Source organism: Talpa occidentalis, unplaced genomic scaffold (genome assembly GCF_014898055.3).
Source record: "Talpa occidentalis isolate TD23 unplaced genomic scaffold, MPIMG_talOcc4v2.1 talOcc4.6, whole genome shotgun sequence".
Classification (NCBI taxonomy): domain Eukaryota; kingdom Metazoa; phylum Chordata; class Mammalia; order Eulipotyphla; family Talpidae; genus Talpa; species Talpa occidentalis.
The window spans coordinates 107,609,896-107,629,156 of NW_023604972.1; the positions used below are offsets into that span (position 1 = coordinate 107,609,896).

General features: G+C 38.6%; 1 protein-coding gene across 3 annotated transcripts in view; it reads left to right on the forward strand.

The window, feature by feature from the left end:
* Positions 1 to 19,261, forward strand: part of LOC119261001 (uncharacterized) — a 373,660-nt gene that overhangs the window by 184,911 nt on the left and 169,488 nt on the right. Inside the window, exons 5-6 of one of the 3 annotated variants that reach the window (XR_008549292.1) lie at positions 2,198 to 2,760; positions 3,659 to 3,802. The gene's annotated coding sequence lies outside the window, so the exon portion shown is untranslated. Of the gene's footprint in view, positions 1 to 2,197; positions 2,761 to 3,658; positions 3,803 to 19,261 lie in introns of those variants that run through there. The other 2 variants (XR_008549291.1, XM_054688233.1) reach the window with 2 other exon arrangements.

A 19,261-nucleotide genomic window follows, 5' to 3' on the forward strand; every position in this document is an offset into this window, starting at 1 on the left:
CAACTACCAAAAGGCAAGCGCAGTTTCTTCATGTATCTCTCAGCTCCATGTGCCTCTTCCAGGTCTCTTTCTGGCTCTCCATCCTGCTTCCTTCCTTCCTCAGTCCCTTCTGCAGTTTCTTCTACCTGCTCATCTCCACCCTCCTTTAAGTGGGGCGGGAAACCTGAAACTTCCCCCCTTTCCTGGGGACCACCCTGTTACAATAGAAGAGGAGTTAATTACATACAAGGGCTGGCCACTTTAGGGCATTAGGGCTTAAAAACTTTATAAAACAAGTTGGGAAAATTTGGGGCATAATGCACTATGGTGAAGGACTATGGGTGCCTTGGTGGTGTGATGTGGTAACATATACATGATGAGTGAGATCCTATACCTCTTAATCATTTACAACATTGCCTCAATAAAAATAATCAAATTCATCTAAACAGAACATACATGACATAGAAATGTTCTTTAATAGAAATGTTAAATTTTCCTCCCACATATTCTACTGATGCCCATACTTTCTGAAGATCCACGCCTCTAGATGATATAACTTCAAGTGCAGCTGGCAATCTGTGCTTATTTATTTTTGGAATCAAGTCTCTCTGTTTATGGAGATTAACTATCTATTCTGTATTAAAAAGACACTCTGCAAGCTTCATGGTATTTAAGGCTAGAATTTGATTTTAGACAGATGTATGTTCTAATCCTAAAAGTACCACTTATGCATTGGGGTAACTGAGTTAATATTTCTCAGTTCCCTCATGCATAAAATTAAAATATTCACTGTTATTGTTAATGTTAGGTGAAGTAATATATGTCAAGTTTTTAGAACAAAGTGCAGGACAAAAATATTTAATAAATTTCAAATGTTAATTTTATTAAGAAAGCACATGACCCATTTTTTTTTAAAGATTTTTATTTATTAATTTGTTTGTTTATTTATTTATATAAGCACTGGGTATAGTCAGAAGCGCGGGAGGGTGAGAGAATTTGAATTCACCAGAGCCAGAGCGGGGAGCAGAGCAGGCAGGAGGACCAAAGTACACTGCTGAGGGAAGCAGCGGGCAGCAAGAGAGGTCTGCGCGCCATGTGGGACCCTCCCTAGGTGGCCGGGGAGCAGCCGGGGATCGAACCGGCGCTGCAGAGTCTGCAGGCAGCTTCACAACCCAGCGCTCAACTGCTGCGCCACCGGGGAGGCCCGACATGACCCATTTTTTAAGATGGACAAGCACAACTTCATCAAAATTATTATTCAATGAATATTGTCACTGTTTCCAAAAGAACCAAAGAAATCCTGTTTTAAGTGTTTGTATCAATTGTGATGAACTAGGTTACATTGTAGTAAAAACACCAACCTCTAGATCACAAGGCTGTAGACCCAAGCAGGTGTCAGACTGCTGTAGAGAGTGGCACAGGGCACATACAGGAGGTGAGGAGATGGAGATTGAGGGCCATTGTAGAATCTGGTCCTTTTCAAATTCTACAGTTATTCAAAAATCAAGAAAAATGAGCCACTCCACAAAGCAGTGAGCCCTGCCTAAAGAGAAGACTATATCAGGGCAATTTCTGCACTGGCATGGGCAGCCCTTCCGCCCACCTGTGACTATGCAAGTGGGCCTCCCTGGTAGCACAGGGTTGTTAAAATCTCATGGCTGTGAAGCTCTAGGCAGCCACTGCAGTATGAGTTTGATCCCCTACCAGGGAGATAATCCATATGGTGCAGCAGACCTCTCCTGTTTAACCCGCTGCTCCTCTCAGCAGTGTATTTCAGTAGATCAGTGGCACCTCTGGGGCTTAGGCTGCAGGCAGAGGCCAGCAGAGATGGCAGGCAGCAGTGGTTCCCCTACCAGGCTACCCCAGAGCAAGCAGCCCCTATTCAAGGCTTAAGAGAGGAGTATGAGGCCCCACTAGGCCAGCTCCAACATTGTGGTTCCCTCCAGCTGCAGGCAATAGAGGCCCTTGGATTTGGTGCCTGGATTGTAGAATGGAGCACTCACGTGTGAACTATGAACTGATTTGTAAATGGTCCAAACAGCCATAGGATTGAAAACAGTCTAATCAGAATTGTAGGGGGTGGGGCTAGGGGAAATCCTGAAGGAGGATATAAATAAAGCAGGGCAGAAGGTGGTCTGGTACTTGTAGACTCTTAGTCTCTCTACATGCTCTTAGACTTTTTCTTAGATTCATACTAAGACTCAGGCTCTGTTCCTAGCCTCCAAAGAAAGAAGCATCTACCAGCCAAGCTCTGAAGAAAAGAAGCCGAAAAGCTTTGCAGAGAAGCCAAAGAGCTTTGCAGACCCCAGGGCACAACTGCCCTCGGGCCCTGCCTTTAACATTGCCTGAAAAAAGCGGTAAAAGTCCCAGGCATGGTGTTTCAAAAAGCTATTTGTTGTTGACATGGGCCAACAACTCCCAAAGAGCTGTAATGCTGGTGTTTTGATACCAACTCTGGTGGCCAGTGATGCCCAGCACTGCTGTTGGGTGACTGGTGCTCCAGGTCACCTCTGAGAGCTGTTAATCATCCAGCACCCCTTCCCTGTGCTGCTGCCTCCATTGCTGTCTGGCCTAGTGTCCAGTGCTGTCTGTCTGACCTTCAGACTGTTGCCATGGGCTGCTGTGGGATAGCTACCAGCCTCACCTGTGAATACCTCCAGCTGCGGCGAGTTGGATCTTAGCCCACTGCTTGCTGGCAAGCTTCAAGACCTTGTTGCTGGGAAGGCGCCATCTTGGATGAACGGCCTTTTGTTTGGAACTTCGGAAACTGCACACTATGGGGTGAGTTACCTGGCCACCTGTGGCCTTAGAAATTTGTTGTTTCCCCAGCTTGTTACGTGAACCTCACTGTTGTTCCCTGAGCCTGAGTGATCTTGCAATTGTGCTCATGGGTGAGAACCCATAGATAGTGACCTCTCCTCTACCTGGTACTGTTCTTAGATATTATAGCCCCCCTATATCACTGTTTCACATTTTCTGTGACTCAAACTGATGGAGACTTTGCTGTTGGGAAAGATGTGGGTCACAGTGCTAAAAGGAGTTGTAGTCTTGAAGTAGTTTTTGGAGATGTCTTGGGTTCTGAGAGTGGGGTCCTTGGGTTAGCTCCGGGAAAAGTTTCACCAAAGCTCTCCTTTCAGCAGCATGTGGTGAATTTCCCAGGCGAGTGTCTCCAGGAGCTAGAGATGGTAGTTATCCAAAAGGGCAGGTTTATTATGAAAAAGGAGCGAAGGAAAAAGGACACTTGCATAGACACAAATGGGCAGAAAGAGCTGCCCTGAAAGGGACAGGTTTGCTAAAAGAGAGGCCTGCATGGTCACAGGAGGGCAAGGAGGAGAAGGGAGGAGAGTCAGGGACGTCAGTGAAGTGGGAAGAGGAGGGTGAGGTCAGTGAAGTGAAGCATTGACATGGGCATAGGTCACAGGTGGCAGGAAGGCTGTTGCCCTGCGGAAGGAGGGAGTTGGCGGCAAGGAGGCCCTGCATCGGCACATGCAGGCAGAGAAGCCGCGGCTCCTGCTTTATGTGAGGAAAAGGTTGGTGAAAAGAAGCACTTGCATAGTCACAGGTGGGCGGAAGGGCTGCCCATGCCAGTGCAGAAATTGCCCTGATATAGTCTTCTCTTTAGGCAGGGCTCACTGCTTTGTGGAGTGGCTCATTTTTCTTGATTTTTGAATAACTGTAGAATTTGAAAAGGACCAGATTCTACAATGGCCCTCAATCTCCATCTCCTCACCTCCTGTATGTGCCCTGTGCCACTCTCTACAGCAGTCTGACACCTGCTTGGGTCTACAGCCTTGTGATCTAGAGGTTGGCGTCTGACAATTTTTCATTTTTATAAGCTAGTTAATAACTATATTAATCACTTCAACCCTCACCTCCAGCTCCTGACATTGCATGAGCCAGGTTTCTGGTCTTGTGCCTCCTTTCCAAGTTTTCTATTGTTTTCCTCTATCAGTCTGGTTAAGCACTGTCAAATTCTTTCACTTGGAAAGATTGTGAGTAAAAATAACTATCTATGAGCCAAAGAAACTCAGATGGTCGTGCAGAGGACCTCTGAGAAGTGTAGTCCTTCCACGTGCCGGGCGTAGAGTAGAATCAGAGAGCAGTGAAGAGTGAAGATCTACCCCAGAGGTAAGGCCAGTGGGCTAGGAGGTGAATGGGACCTCAGGTTTTCTACTGAAACAAGCAAATGATAAATCAAGTATTTCATCTATATAGAGTAGTTTTATAGACTAGAATGATTGATAACATTTAATTTAAGCTTTGATTAATTTAAGCATTCATAAGTTTCCTCTGATTTAAGCACTGATTAACACTTAACACACATTAGTGATGCTTCAGTATAGTGGAAGTGATAGTTAACTGAAATAATAAAATTTGTAATTTCTCAATTCTGTTTTAATTAATTTTTCTTTAGATTCAATTGAAGCACTTTGTACATTTATTTTATACAGTAGATTCTCATTATTTACAGATTCTATATTGGTAAATTTGCCAATTTGCTAAAACTAATTTTTTAAAAAGATTTATTTATAATACAAGCTGGGGAATAGGCCAGAGGTGCGGGGGGGCGGGGGTGAGAGGATTCACCAGAGACAGAGTGGGGAACAGAGCAGATAGACTGAAATACGCTGCTGAGGGGAGCAGCAGGCGAGGCAGGAGAATCTGCTTCACCATGTTGGTTGCCCTCTGGCCTGCCGGGGATCGAACTCTGCTGCAGAGGCTGCGGATTGCTTCATAGTGCGGTGCTTAACCCCTTTCGCCACCAGAGAGGTCCTGCTAAAACTAATTTTAACCCTAAAATCAATATTTAATTCCTGCAATGATTGTGGAGTCATTTGCAGACATGTGAGAGCAGCAAAAATAATTTGGGTCCCAGATGGGCATGTCCCTAGTAGGGACTGAACAAGACCACATTCTGCATTCTTGTTTCAGCTTTTGTATACTGTACACAACTATGCTTTTTGTAGGCCAAGTTGTGCCACATTTTTTGCAATTTAGTGCTTTTTGTTGGTGATTGCGTGTTTTAAAATGACCCACAATCGTTGTGCTGAGGTGCAGTACAGGTTACAAAGAGTGAGAAGGCTATGATGTGGCTTGTGGAGAATACATGTTAGATAAGCTCGTTCAGGAATGTATTCTAGTAAGTTTGGTGTTAATGAATGGATCAAGTAAAGTGCTCAATAGACAGCAGGAACTCAATTAGAGATTGCAATTATTATTAGTTAACAGGCATAGCTGGAACTTACCTATTGATGTTGAAGTATGTTTCTGTATTTTGATTATCTTCTGGAGAAGAAACCAGATATTTGTATTTTAATTCTGGAAATTCTGAAATGCCACAGACTGAGAACGTTGTCATTTTGTGAGCTCTCCATGAAACTGGGCTGTACCCTCTTGTGAAGATACTAGTTGCTAGGAGGTCCTGCGATGCTGTGGTGGATGAGGGGGAACTTCCCACATGTCCATGTGCATGGCTGGCCATAGTAAAGACTTTTGCTTATGTTTATCTTAAATTTGTATATTAAAACTATTGTAGCATGTTAGAAGCATGTGATTATCATTTCCCCTTTGTTCCCCAGCTCTTGGATTACTATGACAACCCTGTGTCCATTTGTCCCAAAGTATAATCCCTCAGGACTCTAGTAGTTAACATATTAAGCCAGTTCAGCAGAGTCACTGAATCTAAAAATTCTAAAAATTGGCTCTGAGAATTTAATGCCTTTATCAAAGGCACTGAATGTTACATAAGTCAAGCTTATGAGTGATGGTTTGTGGCCTTATTTACAAACTACCAGCATAACCACCATACTCCCAAAGCTTTCATCTCCTTTATCTAGACAGAAATAAATTAAGATTGCTGCAGTGGCAAGCGGAATGGGAAGGAAGGGATGGATCCATAACCTATTTAGAGGGTACAATTGACAGGAATTGAGAGAGGGAGAGAGAGTATTGAGGTTAACATTTAAATTTCAAGATGGACACATTGGATTTAGTAGCTGCAAAATATGGTAATATTAGACTACATCCTTGTGTCTCTACCTGCTTTACCCAAATCTGTAGTATGTATTGCCCCTGAAAAACCCTAGGTAGTGCATGTGGGGAAAAAAACCAAAACAAAACAATGAAAAACAGATCCCAAGCCGTTTTTATAGATGATTATTCTCGTCCTAGCTACTCTGTCTGGTTGCATGTGGTAGTTTTGAAGATGAAGAACTGTCATATACTTCAAGGAATCAGGCAGATGAAATATTTCAGTTTCATTTGTGTGGCCCCAATAGTTAGGACAATCTTAAAACATCAAATACATAAACAAGATAACTGTTTTTCAGTTAGTTAATAGCTCTGTTGTACCATAAGGAAAACATTACTACTAGGTATTGGAAAGCCTTACCATGTTAGAGAGGGTGCACATTTTCAAATTTGTTTCTTTGGAAAAATGTTGAAGGTCAATTTATGAATGCTGTGCCTTTATATTCACCCCACTTTCAACTAATCAATAAAATTGCCCTTGAACTTTTATTTTCTCTTGGCTATCTTGACAAAACAAAGCATGTAACTTTCAGAAACAAGCACAGGCATGAAATCTAGAGATCTAGCAAATATTTTTAGAAACTGGTAGAAAGTATCTTTTCTAAGAGTATGTAAATAATGACATACTCTGCCAATGTCTGCCCTTTATACTTTTAACTCATTTGTTCCCTACAGTAAGTTACCTGGAAGGTCAGGATATATGAGAATCTATTTATTGGATGCATCCACAAAGTTGCTACATGCCTCCTTTTGTCCCTAACAAATGCTAATGGTATTGACATTCACTTGGTTTGACTTTCCTTTTCTTAGTGTTATCTTCTTCCTTAGGCAATTTGCTGTATCATCTCATTATATTCATGGCTTGAAAGAGGAACCTAGTTCTAAAGCTTGAAGTGCTTTATTGATCCCTAAAGATGAGATAATTTACTATTCCACATAATTCAGGCCTCCAAAGAACAAAACTCTCAACTACGCTTTTTCATAGAAACTCTCGGAAATAGAAGTTTCAGAATTCTGGCTCTTGCTTGCTGTCCTCAAATTATTCAGATCAGAATGCAATTGCTAAAATTCATTTTGAATCATTCTCATCACTTTATCTCCTTAAGCATCAGTAAGATTCTTCCATTTGTGTAACACTGATAATTATTGCATGTTGTCCTAATGATTTTATCTAATCTGATTCATGCCTATCATTGTACTACTCAGTGATGGTGATTAATGTCAAGAATGGGGTGCTTTGTAATTATCAAGTATCGCCTTAAAGGTCTCACCCTGGAAATGTGAGAAAAAGCTTTTGTGGTACTCAGCTATCTGCTGAATGGAGGAATAACACAGAATGACTTAACAATAAAAAGGATCATACCTATTTTAAATCACCCTGAGTGAACAAAATTATTTTGTCTCAGGAACATGAAGATGAATATTTATAGTTGAGACAGTCAACTCTTGAATGGAATATTGAATCTCTTCATTAATTCTGTTTGGAGGTAATCATCAGAAAAGATGTAATTAATTTTTTCTTATATGATCCCAACCTTCAAATAAAAATAGTGCTTTGGATAGAGATAGCTTCTGCAACATAAAACTAACAGAATTTTTTTTTTGAATACTAGTTACCATTTTAGAAGATTTATAGATATTATTTCATTTTATTATTTCATTTTATTCTTAAAGAAGGCATTATCTATTATTTTGAGTTTATAGATAAGGAAACTGACAAGGAGAGGTTTATTGCCTTACTCAACACCATGTAGGTAAAAAGTGGCAAAACAGAGATTTGAGCTCAGGAAGTTGGATCTAATAATCTTACTGGACAACTTTACTGTATTTACTCATCTTAGGATAACATCCATTTGGAAACAAACAAGGAAGTGTTTATGAAAAAACTTGTTTGGTTTATAAGTAGGATGAAAAAGACTCTAATAGGAGAAAGTGACTGAATAAAACGAAGAGGCATTTTGAGCTAATAAAGCAGCACAGGTAGAAATAAGAAAGTGGGAAAATACAGAACATGTTCAGAAAAAAATAAAGTTTATCTCTCTGTGGTGTGTGTGTGTGTGTGTGTGAGAGAGAGAGAGAGAGAGAGTGTGTGTGTGAATGAGAGAGAGAGAAGATATGAATTTTATGAAGCATAACACTAAAACATATTCCATATAGAAATGAAATTAGAGCCAAAACAATTAGAGAACCGCATCATCATCAGCTTGGAACTAGTGGGCAATAGAATCTATTTTAGGATGACATGAGTTAATGGCTTTTTTTCTTCATTGAAATATGTCACAAGAACTTCGGTATATATTTCTGTTAAAGTTCTTGTATTGGTCATCTTGAACCACTAAACATTTGGTCTCTTGCATATTGTTCTGATTGAATAACCTAAGCCCTCTGAAGTACAACATTTTTCCTGTCTGGGAGAGGATACTTAAAAGAGTAAGTCCAGTGCTTTTCTCTACTCATACTAACAGATGTTAGAAAGTAACTTGGGCTGGGAGAAAGAACCCATAACCAGCTGTTTCATAGCTTGTAATTACAACCTTAATAAATGAATCATTTCCTTTGGCTGGCACTAGTTGGGGTCTGAGCATAGCATTTTGTGGGTTAGTAGTTCTGGAAGCATTTCCCTGCCTGCTGATGCTTTAACATGAAGGTTTAACAAATCAGGCGTATAACAAAAATGTTCCTGACTATATATAAATGCAAGTTTAGTGGTTGGTGGTGAGCTCATGAGAAAGAAGTCATCAGGTCTTGGCAATATAATTGGTTTGACTTAGGTTGTAGCTTAAAATATAAAAATCAAACTATAAAACATAATCTGCTGTACAGTGTGCTAATTAACCAGCTGGGCCAGCTTTTATAGACATAAATTTACAGATTTCCTTGAGGGTCTAATCTAGTTTGGTGACTCAGAGCTGTATCTCCCTTCTGCTAGATAATAGTAGTCCTGCCTCCTGTGGTGTTTTTTTATTTTTCCCCTTGTGATGTCAGAGCACCTTCTTTGTTAAATAACATCCTTTTGGATATCACTTTTTTGTGATTGTCAATATTAGACATTGCATTATAAAAGTCTAGATTTTCTACTTCTACCTGCATAAACTTTCACTGTCAAAACAGTGACAATGGTCATAATGGCCATATTTCAGAATAATGAATTATATTTCAGAACAACCCTTCCAGGGTAGAACAGAGAAGACAGAAACAAGTAGCAACAAGGACTGAGTTGAAGATAAGAATGAGGGCTTGCTAAAAAGGCAACAATGAAGGGGGAAGTCAGTTAGCTACTTTTAAAAACAAATTAGCAGTATGGGATGTAAAACAGCAAACAACAAAAATAAGCTCCCTCCTCAGGTTTAAGTTACAAACCAATCCAGCTAGGGAGGCAAGTAGAACAATACAAATAATAAATTGTGTTGAAATACCTTCTCTGATGATAAAAATAATATATGCTTAGTGGTGGTAAATCAAAATATAAAAGAGAAAAATTAGTAGTGATCACCATTATGGCTATTTCAATGTATTTCCTTAACAGCCTTTTACTTCTCAAAATTTCTGTTCTCCTTACTTGCAGTCATTCTGTATGTAATTTGTTTTCTCCACTTTTCAGCATTATACCACAAACATTTACATCTGTATAATTTTTATTTATGTTTTTCCTATTAACAAAACTTGCACTTACAGAAAAATTTAGAAAATGAAGACACTGAAAGCTACTGTGCTATTGATAGTACATATCTATATATAGTTAAACTAATTCTATAATCTATGTACACCAAGAAGGTGATCACATTGTTTATTTTGCAATATTTTTATTAACTTGCATTATGAGTATCTTTTCATATATATGCACACACTATTTTAATAAATGCACTGTATTCCATTATGTGTGTGTTCTAAAATTGACTTAACCAAGTCTCTAATATTGGACTTTTCTATTGATTCCAAATGATTGCTTTTACATATAATGCTGCAATAAAAATCCTTAGGAATATTGTTATTCATTAGTTGTTTTTAAAAATATATTTTTAGAATCTACAATTTCATACTATTGAACAGAATTCATGCCAATCCCATGTTGCATATGACAGTTATGGGATGGTCTTTTAATTGTATTCGGTTTGATAGTTAGATGTTATTTCATTTTAATTTACATGCCTATTAATGAGATTTGAGATTTTTCATAGTTATTACATTGTTATATATTATTTTTTTTGCAAATGGTTTTCTATCTTGCCATTTTATATTGTAGTGTGTCACACTCATATGAACTCATAATTGCATAATTGTTTATTGGCTACTATATGTGTGTGTGTGCCATATATATATATGCCATATATATGTGTGTGCCATATATATATACACATATATATGTATATATGGCATGATGCATAAAGGGACTTTTCCTATTGCCTTAAAATTTAGGTTAAGCCTCAAAGTTGAGGATGATGGGGATCGATACCACTGTGGTTTTTTTTTTTTTATACCACTGTTTTTTTAAATTTTATTTAAATTTTATTTTTATATTCCCCATACAATTACAACCCCCTTATTTTGATCCCAAGCCCTCCTTTCCCCGCCCCCCACCCCCCATAGAGTGTCTCTGGTTCATAGTTATTTGTTGATTTTGATTTTTTCTTTCTTATAGTTATTCTTTTTCCTGGTCCCTTATTTAAGTTTTCTAGATTCCTGCTATGAGTGAGACCATCCGGTATTTTTCTTTTTCTTTCTGGTTTATTTTGCTGAGCATGATCCCTTCCAGCGCCATCCATGTTGCTGCAAATTGCATGTGTTTATCTTTTTTGAATGCTGAGTAATATTCCACTGTGTATATCTTCTTGATCCAGTCATCTATTTTTGGGCATTTGGGCTGTTTCCAAAGCTTAGTTATTGTAAATAGTGCTGATATAAACATAGGGGTGCAGGTGCTCTTTGGAATTGATGTTTCTGTGTCCTTTGGGTAAATATCTAGGAGTGGAATTCCTGGATCATATGGAAGCTCTATGTTTAGTAGGTCAAGAAATCTCCACACAGCTCTCCATAGGATACCACTATGTTTTTAACAGAAGAATTAGACACACTTATACACCTTTCAGGATCTGAGCAGTGGTCAAGTGTTCCATTTTTTATTTAATAGGAGAAAATACTTCAAAAGGAATTTGCAAAGTAGAGAGAACTATTTTTCCTTCCCTTTCAATTCTCAAACTGAATGCAGGTAATACCAAGAGGACTTAACTGCACTTTGGAGTAGCTAGAAACGTCTGGAGGCAGGAGACAGGCTGGGAAGAGACCTCAAAGGCAGAGCTAACAGAGTGGGCAGGAGGAGAGTGTGATTCATTGTGTTTCCTGGAGCCAAATGGTAGTTGACCTTAAGTCATCTGGTGAGACTGTCTACAGGTTGACTATTCTATTTTTCCAAGTGTTGAAGTCACTATTGACTCCTTTATCTCTTTCATGAACTACATCCAATCTGTCAGTAAAAGCTGCAGCTCCAGAATCCAACTACCTCTTCCAGTGTGACTATTGTTATCAAGTCATCAGCATTTCCAGTTCTAAGTGGGTTCCTTGTTTTATTTAGTCTTCACCCATTTCCCTTAATTAGTTGCAACAATGCACTCAGCGTGAGTCTTTTAATATTTAACTTGGAGCATGTTATGGCTTTGTTCAAAACCTTATTTCCTATAGCTTCATGTCTTCAGAATGAAAGCTAAAATGTTATAAATGGTTTAAAATACTGTGTCATCTGCCTCTTTTCCCTTTCTGAGCTCACTTTCCTACCACTTTTCCTGTTCTCTATTGGACTTCCTTCTATTCTTTGTCAAATGTGCACACATCCCAGGGTCTTTGCACTTATTTTCCTCAAACACCTCTGCAAATACATTTTGCTCAGGTGGCATCTCTGAGGTCACTATTTCAGAAGGACTTTCTTTAGCCACATTTAAATATTTATATCCCTTCAGTTACTCCATATTCCTGAATTTCATTTTATTTTTCATCACCTATGTCATCATGTAACATTTTTTTAAAGATTTTTAATTTATTTATTTATACAAGATTGATTGATTGATTGATTTATACAAGCACTGGGTACAGTCAGAAGCGCGGGAGGGTGAGAGAATTCACCAGAGCCAGAGCGGGGAGCAGAGCAGGCAGAAGGACTGAAGTACATTGCTGAGGGGAGCAGCGGGCAGCAGGAGAGGTCTGCGCGCCATGTGGAACCCTCCTCCAGTGGCCGGGGAGCAGCCGGGGATCGAACCGGCGCTGCAGAGGCTGCGGGCAGCTTCCCAACCCAGCGCTCAACCGCTGCGCCACCGGGGAGGCCCATGTAACATTTTTATGTGTTTATTTCTTTATTACTATAATATGCCAGTAGAAAGTGAACATGGATGGAGTATATTTTGTTTTCTGTTCTGTCCACCAGAGCCCATTATTATAGATCAGGACACAACGAAGACTCTCAATAAACACATGCTAAATAACTCTGCTTCAGAAGCCATTGTTCCTTCAGTTCACTGATGCTTTTTTCCTTTTCTCTGTTGTGATTTTTATTTTAATTTTTAGTCATTGAAGAATGAATTCTCAGAAAACTTAATAATAGTAGTTATGCTTGTAGTTAGAATAATTGGTTTTTGTGTAGCTTTTGAATATATTGCAGGTATGTTTATTAACCACAATTTACTGCTTTAATACCATAATCTGAATTTTTTTTTCTACTCTGTTTCAATGTGTTATTGCAATTTACTTACTTGGAAAGTAAGTGTTTTAATATCCCGTTTCTGCTGTAACAAATTATCATAAGTGAACTGATTTTAGACAACATAAATTTATTATAGTGTTGGAGGTCCTATACAGGCTTAACTGGGTTAAAACATTATCAGCAATTAGTTTTCTTTTTGAGGTTCTAGAATGGAATCTGTTTCCTTATTTTTCCAGCTTCTAGTGATTATCTGCCTAACATGGTTCATGATCCTATTCCCTTATCTTCAAAACCAGCAAGATGGCATTGCTGACCCAGTTCGAAGTTCTTCACTTTTAAGGGTTTACGGATTAGATTGGGTTTAGCCAGATAATTTCCCCATCTCAAGTTCCTCAGTCTTAATCACATATGAAAAGTCCCTCTGGCCATATGAAATAACATATTCACACATCTGCAGTTTAGGATTTGACTGTTTCGGGAGTGGAAGCCTACTGCAAAAGGAAACATTACTATCTTTCATGGTTGTCTCTGCTGACCCTTAAGACTTTTTTTTCTCCCTTGAAAACAACTTTCTTAAAAGACTGATCACTTTCTCTTTCCATTTTTCATTTCATGCTCAGTCTTTGATCTCTTGTAATTAATATAACATTAAATCCCACCAGCATAGTGAAAGTGTTTTCTGCAAGCCCAACATTGTCCACCTAATCACAAAACTTGATATTTTTTCTCTGTGTCAAGAGCCTGATAGCCTATGTCATCAAATAGAAATAGAGTGGCAGCTGCCACTCTCTGTCAGATCTAACTTGTCTCCTGGCCTCATAATCGCTCAGTCTTCCACTCAGGTAAAAAAAAATTGGCTTGTTTTCCTGATGATTCACTTCTCTTCCCTGGGTTTGGAATTCTGTAGCTTCATAGTCTTTCTCCTGAAGCTTGGCTTTTCTTGCATCATATTTTCTTTGTGACATGTACCCTATTTTTCTAACTACTTCAATATAAAAATTGTTGCTTCTTGGATTTCCTATTTTGGATTCTTAAATCAGTTGCCCATTTTCTGTGGGAAATAATTTTGAGGCCAACAGAACTAGAGTTATGTAAGTGCCCCCCTTCCTACCTGGTCACTCTCTTCAATCTACAAATTCATAGCAGCAAGGCACTGCTCTGAAGAGACTTGCTAGTGAGCAGTTAGGGACCCTGGTACAGTTCTGAGTGATGGTGACCCCTGGTGGACACAGCTTATCCTTTACTCTTGTCAGGCATTCCAGTTTTGCAGTTTCTTTTACATTGTGGTAAAACATACCTAACATAAAATTTGCCATCAGAATGATTTTAAGTGTGTGTGATAATGATAAGTGGTACTTACATTCACATTGTTGTGTAACAGTCTCCAGAACTTTTCCATCCAGCTAACCTGAAACTCTATACCCATAATCACAAACTTCCCATTACCCCCTCCCTCCAGCCCCTGGCAACCCCTATACCACTTTCTGTCTCTGTAAATTTGACTACTTTTGGTACCTAATATAAATGGACTTATATACATATTTGTGTTTTTGTGATTGGCTTATTTCATGTTGCATATTATCCTTATGATGCAACCATAGTATAATATGTGTCAGCATTTCCTTCCCTTTAAAGGCTAAATAATATTCCATTGTAATTATATACCACATTTTTTAAATCCATTCATCCATTTATAGATTCTGGGTGCTTCCACCTTTTGGATATTGTGAATAATGCTGCTTTGAATATAGTAGTGCAGGTGTCTCTTTGAGACTTTGCTTTCAATTCTTTTATGTTTATACTAAGAAGTGGAATTATTGAATTATATGGTAAATTCTTTTTGAAATTTTTGAGGAGCCATCATGTTGTCCATAGCAATTGGATCATTTTACCTTTCCACTAACACTGAATGTGCAAAGGTTCCAATTTCTTCACTTCCTCACCAACACCTGTCATTTTCCATAGTAGACATGCTAATAAGTATAGATTGTTATTGCAGTGTTTTTCACCATTGTTTATTAATAATCAACCATGCACTATAACTGTGTTAAGTGCTTTACATTATCTGGTTCATTTAATCCTTATTCAATCCTATGAGGTAAGAATTGTTTTCTCCACTTCATTGCTGAAAATGGAGGCTCAGAAAATTTGAGTTTCCTGGGATAGAAGTAGAACTGTATGTGAACCCATGTCTGTTTGTCTGAGGTGCTTACTTTGAATGGTGTTGTTCCCTTATGCCCTATAAGCCTGCTTGTTTTAGGTTTCTGTTGCATTCAATTGTAAAATTCTTTAAATCATCTTTACATTTTTATTCCTGTCACTAGGAACTCTGTCCATTACTCCTGGGGCTAGAGCAGTGATGAAAAGTAGACCAAATTCCCCTCAGTCTCTGGACCACAGCTCTGGATTCTGTTGTCTCTCTTCTTCACTCATTGAACACATGTGTGTTGAATGCTTTATGATATCATAGAACTGGTGCTGAGAACACAGCAGTTTAGACAGCATAAACTAAATTTTCTCATGACCTTTCTTCCCCCTTTACTGAATATGATGGACAAAAATTATATATTTAAGGCATGTGACATGATGCTTATATATGCATATATACATATGTACATATATAAATCATTTCTCCACTAAGCTAATTAACATGTTCATTGCCTCACATAGTTATTCCTTTTCTTTTTCATGGTGAGAACACTTGACATACATTCTTAGCAAAATTCATGTATTCAATGCATTATTATTAATTATAGTCACCATGCTATAAATTAAGTCTCCAGAATATAGTCATGACTGACAAAAATCTTGTTTCTTCTCCACCCCCAGCTCCTGGTAACCACCATTTTACTCACTTATTATGAATTTGACTTTTTCTTAAGATTCTACACATAATTGAAGTCATGCAGTGTTTATCTTCCTGTGTCTGGCTTATTTCACTTAGCATTATGTCCTCCAGAATTATCTATGTTGTTGCAAATGACAGGATTTCCTTCTTTCTTAAGCCTGAATAATATCATCTAGATAGTGACTTGTTGATCTCCCCAGTGATGTGTGCAAAGAAACAGCTTTGTTAAAAAACACCAAGGAATCATTAATAAGGAACTTTAAATGTCATATGGCTGGACAAACAGGAGAATATTGTACAAGCTTAAAGGTGGTGCCTTTAAGCAAGGGAACTTTACTACTTTCCTGATGTCTCTTCCACTGCTGGAGGCCAATAAACACATGGTCTGCCTGAAATGTTTTCTTGAATGTCATGCTGTCCCTTCAAGTTCAGCAAGTCTAAAATCAGCTTGTTCTTCAATCATATTTTTTATCAGTGGTTGGTGCTATTATGTGCACTCAGTCTTCAGAATTTGAAGTCACATTTTATATTTTATCCAGTCAACCAGTGTTACTGATTTGTCCTTCTTGACATCTTACTTGTGGACAAACAAGGTTAGGTCTCTAGTTTTTTGTAGCAAGGGAGAGAATGACCTTGGAAAAACTCAGAAGTATTTCAGTAAGGAGAGTTAAGAGGAACTTTTTTAAAATTGGATTTGAGTTTATGTTGGATAATTCTGAAGAGGGATTAGGGAAATAGAGGTTTGTTCTTGATTGAATGCTATCAAGAGGAGACCATTAAGTGAGATGTCAGCAGAGAAAAGCAAACATTGTATGATATCACTTAATATGCAATCTAAAACAATCAAATCCACAGAAACTTAGTAAAAGGTTACCAGAGGTTGAGGAGTGGGGAAGTTGGGGAGAACAAATTTACAACTAGAGGATGATTGAGTTTTGGAGAACTAAAGCATAATGTGATTATTGTCAACTGCACAATATCAAAAGCTTCAAAATTGCTAAGCTAAGCGACTAGATCTTAATTGCTCTTACCACAAAAAAAGAAACAATTTGTCAAATGATAGATGTGTTAAATTCCTAGCGAATTAAGTATGATACATAATATAACACTAGCTTTGGAATAAATGAAATTGGCATGTGGACTGGCTATAAACTGTAGAGTAAATGTTAGTGACTGCTACAGTCACTAACTTTACTTTCTCAGCACGCAGTATTTCTTCCATTGTATTTGTTAGTTTAATGCTTGCTTACTAATATTTGAAATGCAAGGATACCATTCCTAGTTGAGAGGTCAAATCCAAAATAAACAGCCAGAAGTAAATATGTTCCTGGGTCTAGTGCATGGCTTCCTACGTGCCCCCCGCTCTTGTCATTCATACTAAAGCAGAAATATAAGAAACAGGGCAGATTAATGTTTTTGATGATAATCCCTGGTAGCCTTCTTTCTTTCGCTGATGGACCATTTTTCTTGTTAGTATCTTTAATAAAAGCCCTCATTTTATTCAATAGACTGCTAATATTATCCTGAGAATAGTTAGTATTTGTATAGTACAGTTTCCCTGGAAGCTCAAAGCACTATATAAATATTGTCTTATTAAAAACTCATATATCCCCATGAATTAGGTTGGTAGCTGCTGCAATTTCCCTGATAGGCAGATGGAGAAACAGAGGGTGGGTGACTTGCAAATTCAGAAAGCTGGCAGGGAGATACAGAAAAGCATTGCTTTCTCAGATTTGGTGATTAAAGCCTCGGGTCAATTGCCCAAATTTTCACAAACTGATAGCTATTCAGCACAAAATCACTAGACTGTGTTCTGGTGAGTAGTTAAAACATAAGACTTTGGGATGATAGCTTCTCTGTGGGATCTGGGGCCTATTGTTTTAGCTGGTGAGTGTTGTGGTGTTTGGAGTCTGTGGGTTCAGAGTGCAGGGTCCTTGGGTTCACTCTGGGAAAGGTGTCACCAGAGCTCCTGTTTCAGCGACATGCGGCGAGTTTCCAGGCGAGTTTCTCCAAGAGACAGAGACGTTAGTTATATTTAAAGGGCAGGTTTATTAGGGAAAGGGACAGAAGAATAGAGGACATTTGTGTAGATATAAGCAGGCAGAAAGAGCTGCCCCCAGAAGGGACAGGTTTGCTAAGAGAGGCCTGCATGGTTGCAGGCAGGTAGCCTTGATAGGTCACGAACAGGCAGAAGCTGCTGCCCTTCAGAGCAGAGAGTTGGTGAAAAGAGGCACCTCCATAGTCACAGGTGGGCAGTGGGAGTGCTGCCCCCAGTCAGTGCAGAGACTTCCCAGATATAGTCTTCTTCTATTTGGGAGGGGCTCACTCCTTTGTGAGCTGTCAGTTGAATAACTATGTAGAATTTGAAAGGGACCAGAGATTCTACACTAGGCTCAATCTCCATATCTTTACCTTTGGGGTCTTTTGGGCTCAATCTCCATATCTTTAGACCGAGCCTGCCCTACCTCGGGATACTAGTTACTGCAACTGTGTGGACAGTTATGCTAATGTCTTCTGCCCCCACCTCCTTGTGTGTGAGCCGTTTCTGGTCTTGTGGTGCCTCTTGTTTTAGCTTTTTTTTTTTTCTTTCTAGTCCTCCATCAGTGAGGACTGAAAAATACCTGTGATATCTTAATAGTAGGACTTGGCTGACTTTTTCTTGGTTCTGAGCTTGCCATGGATCACTGCTGGTTTATTCAAGTCACTTTTGATTTTCTCACTTTGGAATCAGTCTCTTCAGTAACCCTTTTACAGAAGTTCTCACAACAACAGAGTCCCAATATGAAGTTCCAATTTATGTATAGTTTTGTTCTAGTCAGTAATGTCCTAATTCAAGGGATAACCCTGATACAATTTTGTCTTTGTTTTTGTATATTCGTCTTCCCTTGTCTTTGTTTCCTCCTCTGTAAATCCTGCAGAGGTTAGCAGTAACTAACATTTACTGTCAAATTTACAGTTAACACATATGCCATTTTCATTTACTCCACAAAGAAGTCTTTGAAGTTATTGTTATTTTATTATTATTTCAGTTTGCTATAGCTGCCATAACAAAGCACCCATAGACTGGGTTAATTGCATTGCAGCAATCACTTGATCAATAATTATATAAACCCCCAACAAATAAATATGCTAATTCAATTAATTTTTAATAAATGTTGCTTAATAATATTTAAGTAACAACACAAAATACTGGTATGGCTGTACCATAACGAAAATGAAAACAGAGAGCAAGAGCGAAGGGTCTGTCAGTGATAAGGTTGCTTCTGCCACAGAAACTATCTGGTTAATGGAAATAGCAGTAGATATGGTATGCAAAAAATAGTCTAAGGCAGAGAAAAAAGCCAGAGGGGAATCAAGACACTGCAGGTAGATTTCTTGCTCATGGGTCAGGGCTGAGTTGAAATTGTGACTGCAGAACTGACAGGTTTTTATTATAATAGTCATCTCCCTCTAAAATCTGGTGAACAGCTTCCCTACTGACACAGATAATGCCTATTGCTGAACATCTGTAGTTAGAGAAGGGACTATTACTTTTGGCTGCGAGCTTTCTGATAGAGATTACTTCACTAGAAAAGAAGCAGCAGCCTTCACCTGCAATGAAGTGGCATGTGCCATGGATTTTTAATTGGGTGTTTCCATAGCACAGCATATTAAACTGTATTTTGCTTAATCGTTTCTGGAAAAGTTTTCAGATTTTGTTACTGGGCAGGGAGAGG